General features: G+C 48.0%; 1 long non-coding RNA gene across 1 annotated transcript in view; it reads left to right on the plus strand.

The window, feature by feature from the left end:
- The window catches only part of LOC309856539, a 34,778-nt gene extending 33,827 nt beyond the window's left edge, over window positions 1–951 (plus strand). Inside the window, exon 3 of the long non-coding RNA XR_014307265.1 lies at window positions 655–951. This is a non-coding gene — a long non-coding RNA (uncharacterized lncRNA). The remainder of the gene's footprint in view (window positions 1–654) is intronic.
- The last annotated feature ends 5,049 nt before the right edge of the window (window positions 952–6,000 follow it).

Consider the following 6,000-nt stretch of genomic DNA (forward strand, 5'->3'; position numbering starts at 1 on the left):
AGTGCAAACCAAGAGTTGGACGCTTCTGCACTGAGCCACACAGGCGCCCCTGTAATTTCTGGTTTAATAACAATCCAGGTCTGACAACTGGTAGAGCCAGAGTCGGGATTGAAATTCACGTCTGTCTAGTACCTAAGTCTGCATTTCCCACAATACGGGGTGCCTCCGCCTAGATTACAACAAAGGCCTGGAATCTTCTACGGTAAGATGATGTTCTTGAGATAGATACAGACCAAGAAGACCAGGGGCATTACTGAGGAGCCACAAGGAAGATGCTTCTTCTGAGCATTCACTGACTGGGTGGTTTTTGTTGGTACAGGCAGGGACTGTGGAGGGCACATCCACTGAGGTCCTCCCAGGTGTTATTAGTCACTTTAGCTAGACTATCTAGAGTAATTTATCAAGGGAATCCGATGAGAGGGAGATTATTCCCCACTTCACAGAGGAGAAAGTCGAGGCTTCGAAAGATGAAGCGATTTTTCCAACAGCAACTCCCTCCTCCAGTCCCTATGGCTTCTCTCTATTTAAAATTTTTCTTTCATGACACTTACCTGTAACTGACATTGTATCTTTTATTGGTTTATCATCTGTCTATTACCCACTAGAATGCAACTCCAGGGTAAGCGATTTTTTTGGTCTATTTTTTCCCCACAGCTGTATCCCGAGGCTAGAAGGATGCCTGGCACATAGTAGGTGCTCACAAAATCATTACTGGATGTGCTGATGAAGGTACAGGTACAGTCAGTGAACTGCAAATGTGGGATTGGAATCTGAGACTCAGAAGGCAAGTTTTAAGTCTTCCACATTGTCATCACTCTGCTTGCCCCCAAACTGATACCTAGACACGTACATTTATTGAGCCTCGACCGTGCGTCCATCTCTGTTGTTGGTGTGTTTGTGAGCAACCGTGATAATGTTCTTTATGTTCCTCTAGAACTTAAATCATTTTTCCTAAAATATTTTAATGTTGAATTTCTTTTATATAATGGATTTTAATGTGGTTATGCCTGCTGTGCATGTCGGGTGGAGTTTTTGCCCCTGTGTCCCCTTAAAGGTAACCCCCTGCCTGTACCCATGTGTCTCAGATCTCATGGGGACACTTGCTACCTCTTGTGCCGTGATGGCAGCCACTGCCCTGACCTACAACTTGAGGCACAGCTCAGGGCTGCCCAGCTCATTTTCCTTAAATGTCCATAAGGGGGGGAGGACCCTGTCTATGTAGTGGACGTATAATGGGTATTCAATAAACCATGTTCAAGAGAGATTTAATAACCTATATTATTGAACGATCACAGCAACATTATGCATTATTATCATGCCCATTTTGTAGATGGGGCAACTGAGGCCCAGTGAGTAAACCAGAAGCCAGCTGATTTCCTGAGCCCCTCTTCAACCTCCAGCATAGACTCTCTACATGTTTCGAAAATTTCGGTGTAAGATGTGAACAAAGGATCCCAGCAACTGCTTTCCACTCCAATGTGGCATTGGAACCACCTTCCAATGTAGCTAGCTGGCAGCAACTTTTGCTACGAGAGGCTCTCAACTGGAGAAAAAAAAATGCAACTTGACAATGCATTTGTAGACACAGGGGCTCCTCACCCTTGCACGCTGGCCGGACATAGGGGGAGGGGCAGCTCTGGGAATGGGAAGTGGCCACCTTCGACTTGATGACTTTGCTGGAACATACTGCAGGATGCGTTTCCTGTCACATGGCCCCTTAAGCTGTGAAAAGGTGCTGCCCACCTCTTGAGTTCAGATGTGGGAGACTGGGTTCCGTTTCCTCAGACCACCTGGGCAGAATCGCACTGAGCCGGAAGTTCAGGGGCCGATGGCTGAACAGAGTGCTAAATTCTCGTCTCTGTCACAAAAGTATGTGTCTCCATCACCACCCTGGTCTTTGAGGAAGGAGGAAACTTAAAACCACCAAACCTCTTTACAGAGGGCTTTAAGGAGATCCAATAAATTAAAGTCAGAACCTATCAGTTGAGTGAATTAGGGTATAATTCCTCACATTCCAGTGTAGCCGGTCTAATCTCAGAATTCCTTTAAATGACGAAGCTTACCACTCCCCCTTTTCCCACCCTCCATTAAAAATACAATTGTGCATTTATTCATGCGACATTGACTAAGTTCTTATCATATGACAGGCACTGGGCTAGGTGCTGAGGATTCAGAAATGAAAGAAAATGTAATTTACACCATTTAAAGAAGGTATCTCTAATGGTTAATTGTAGGTGTCAACTTGAATGACCACAGGATGCCCCCAAATGTGGCCAAACATTACTCTGGGTGTCTCTGTGAGGTTGTTTCTGGATGAGAGTGACATTTAAAGCAGTAAATTTTGGCCAAAGCAGATTATTCCTCCCACTGTGGGTGGGCTGTACCAAAATAGTTGAAATTCTGAATAGAAGAAGATTCATTTCCTCGAGCAAGAGAGGATTTTATAGAAGGTGGTCTTGAACTTCATCTGCAACACTGGCTTTTCCTGCCTGATGGCCTTCAGACTGGAACACTGTCTCTCTCCAGGTCTGCCTGTGGCTTCACCTTACAGATTCGACTAGTTAGTCTCCATAATCACACCAGTCAATTCCTCGTATGAGAGTCACAGTCCCCCAAAATTCAAGCTCATCCTATAGCAGGGCCGGCATTCTGCATAAGATGACCCTACCCCTGCCACAGCCAATTGGCTGGGGGATAGGCACCTGACTTGACGGGGTCAAGCAGAGCTGTTTTTAACCTGGAGGAGGAAAAGCATCAGAGCAGCAGACTGAGAAGAAGAGGTAAAGCCCAGGAGTCTCTGGTAACCATGTTTCCACCCAGGGGAGAAAGCCAGGCTGTAGTGAGAGAGGGCAATGAAAAGGAAGTGGGAAGCCAAAGTGACAAGTGGGGGGATCGCGAGTGGTCCCTCGCTCCAGCTGTTTCTGGATCTTACCACATTCCTCTTTCACGGGACACTCCGGTATTCTTGTCATCAATCTTTCTTTTTTTGCTCAACATAGGTCAAGTTGGTTTCCGTCACTTTCAACCAAATCATTTTTTAGATTGAAGGGAAAACAGAAATGAGAGTAAAAAATGAAGCTAAGGTTAAGGTTAGTGGATGAACTTGAGGCTCTGTGGCTCTGTAGACATATGACAGAACGGGGCCACATGGTTAGCCCTGAGCTTTCCAGAGGCCAGCCCAAAGCAGGAGACATGATGGATAAGATTCAGTGTCTGTACAAATCAAAAGAAAGCAATTGGTCAGAAGCAACACTCATTGTAGATTAATACGGAGACCAGACAGAGATTTCTCTGGGGTCTTTTTAGAGGGCGCACTAGGCAATTTGCCTGTATGCCTCAAAGTCTGGACCACCAGCAGCAGCTCCTTGCTAGGCGAACTTGTTAGAAATGCACATTCTGCCATTTGTACTCTGGGGGTGGGGCCCAGCAACTCAAGTTTAAATAAGCCCTCCAGGTGATTTGGGAGTTTGAGAAACACTCCAGCCCAATAAGCCATGTTCCCACAACATCCCGTCCCAGCAGCCAGCACAGCAGCGAGCTTCACAGGGCGCTCTGTCTGGTCACAGTGCTCAATAATTGGACCCTGCTGGGTCAGCCTGTCGCGCTCCACTCTCTAAGTTGCACAACACCTGCTCTACCATCCCCGGGCCATTTGGGAGGAGATGATAGGTCCCAAGGCCCCACCAGTGCTTGGGCCACGGAGCAGTCAGGTGACCGTGGCCTGGCCAATCATCAGGCCCAAGCGATCGAACCGAGGGGATCATATGACCCAACCAGGGCCAATCAGAAGTCCTTCGTAAGATTTGAGAAATGAATGCCAGTGGAGAATGGAGAGGAGTTTTCTTCTTTTCTTCTAGCAAGCTGAGAGGCAGGAGGGATAGGGAGATTGAGAGAGAGAAATGCAAGGGAGAAAAGATTGATTTGATCATTTTTCGGCTCCTGGCTCCAGAATCTACAGTCTTAACGATTATACCTGACCGCTTCTCGCCATAGAAATGTCCTAAGACTTTCCCAATTGGACTCAGGCCAGAAATGAATCTTTCGAAGTCTGTGGCTTCCTGGGGCAACTGACATTACCACGGCTGGTCCCCTCTAGCCGGCTGTGGGAGTGGAGGGATAGAAGTGTGGGCTTCCGGTCACATCGCTGGAGTCGCTAGGACGAGGCTGGAATAGAGGGGCAGAGGCTTCGTCTTTAAAGAAGACTCCCTACCCCCTTGACTTGGAATCCAGCCAGGGGTGTATTTTGCCTCAAGTTGTTCTGGAAGGGGATGCCAGAAATTTGCGTGGTTCAAGTTAAACAGCCTATGAGCTCCTTACTGAAATTTGCAGACCTGAAATGGACATCTGCTTTGGAAACTGTCCAGCCTAAGTTGTTATAGCCCGACCTTACTGCAGATGGGACTGGTAGGAGTGTCCTTCATTTTCATCAGTCCTCCAAAGGTCTGTGACCCCAAAAAGTTTAAGAGGCCCTACTCCATGTTAGGCAACTCTGGATTGCTGCTTCTCCTCTGCACTTAAAGGACCAAACCGATTTTCTGTGTGAAACTCAGCCCCGCCTGGGGTGCTGCTTTGTACCCCTCCTCAGCAATCCCCAACCCCCACAGCAGGGAGAGAAACCTTCCCATCAAGCTGTGTCCTCACCAGGTTCTTCAGCTTCCTCACATGTCAAAACCCAGTGCGGCTAATTGTTAAAACATGTGGCTCCACATCCAAATAACACTTAATTCCCAAACTCTGGGTATTTGACTGGGAGTCTAACCTTGAATGCACTGTGGCTTAATGCCTGCCAAAGGCTGGAAGAAAAAAGTATTTATGGAGGATTTCCTGCAGGAGACACAGTCCATATATCCCATACTCTTAGATTTATCTTTGGATTAAGCTAGAGCTAAGAAGTGAAATGGTGAAGGGGAGCTGGTAAGAGCAGATGTTCTGAGGTCAAGTTCTGGATACACCAGTTACTACCTGGGCTGCCTTGGGCAAGTATCTTGCACTTTCTGGGTTCAGCTTTCTTATCTGTAAAATGGGCTTAATGGTCGTACCTGCTTCCTTGCGGTAGATTACCTTATTGGTCTTGATTCTTCTGTCCTCCCTAAATCTATGCCCTTTGTCTTGTAATTTCCACTGCCTTCCTGCTGTAGCAGATTGCTCTGCTAATGCCTCCCTGTACCCCCCTCCCCCAACGCCACCCTCACCTCCTTGATTCTGGGCTCAGCTATGTGACATCTTTGGCCAGCGGGAAGTTAGCAGATGTGAAGCAGCTGATGCTGGAAGTTTGGGCTGGGGGCTTGCTTTCTTATGCCTCTGTCACTGCCATAAAGACACACCTGCTGGACAATGGGATAGGTGGAGCAGGGCTGAGTTGCCCCCTCAGAGCGGAGGTCAGCCTAGATTGGCTCACCCCTGCCTCGTCCCTGCCCCAGGCGCACAGGCAAGTGCAGGCAAGATCAGCCAAGTTGCCCAGCCCCGCCCGCATCAGCTGAATCCTGTAAATACAGAAAGAGTGTTAATTGTTGTATGTTACTACAGTTTTGTGATTGTTACGCCGCCAAAGCTGGCTGATACAGTCACGGTGTTGTTGTGAAGATTAAATGAGTTCATACACGTGAAATGCTCAGAACAGTGATGAGGATGTATGCTTCGAAAGTCCTGGGCATGGCACGCACATCCGCCTTGCCTGTCTTGGGTTCCTTTCCCAGGAGCCTGACGCCTGTGCTGTTCTGCCTTCCACATTGCTGTGAGCCGCCGTGTGTGGAGAGAGCGCTGGGGACTGCGGGGAGCTGAGCTGGAAGACTTCACGCCACCCACCTCAGTGCTCAGGATTTGAATGCTTTCCAAACTCTCCTCTGGGATAGCTCTTGGCTCCTGCTTTCTCTGGCTTCAGTGTCTTTGGCTCAGACGTTAGAATGGGAGCACCACAAGAACAGACTTGGTCTGTCTTGCTCACTGATCTATCCCTAGTGTCTGAGGCAGTTACGGACGCATAATAAGTTTGGGATGTGT

This window comes from Mustela nivalis (assembly GCF_964662115.1).
Source record: "Mustela nivalis genome assembly, chromosome: X".
In the NCBI taxonomy this organism is placed as follows: domain Eukaryota; kingdom Metazoa; phylum Chordata; class Mammalia; order Carnivora; family Mustelidae; genus Mustela; species Mustela nivalis.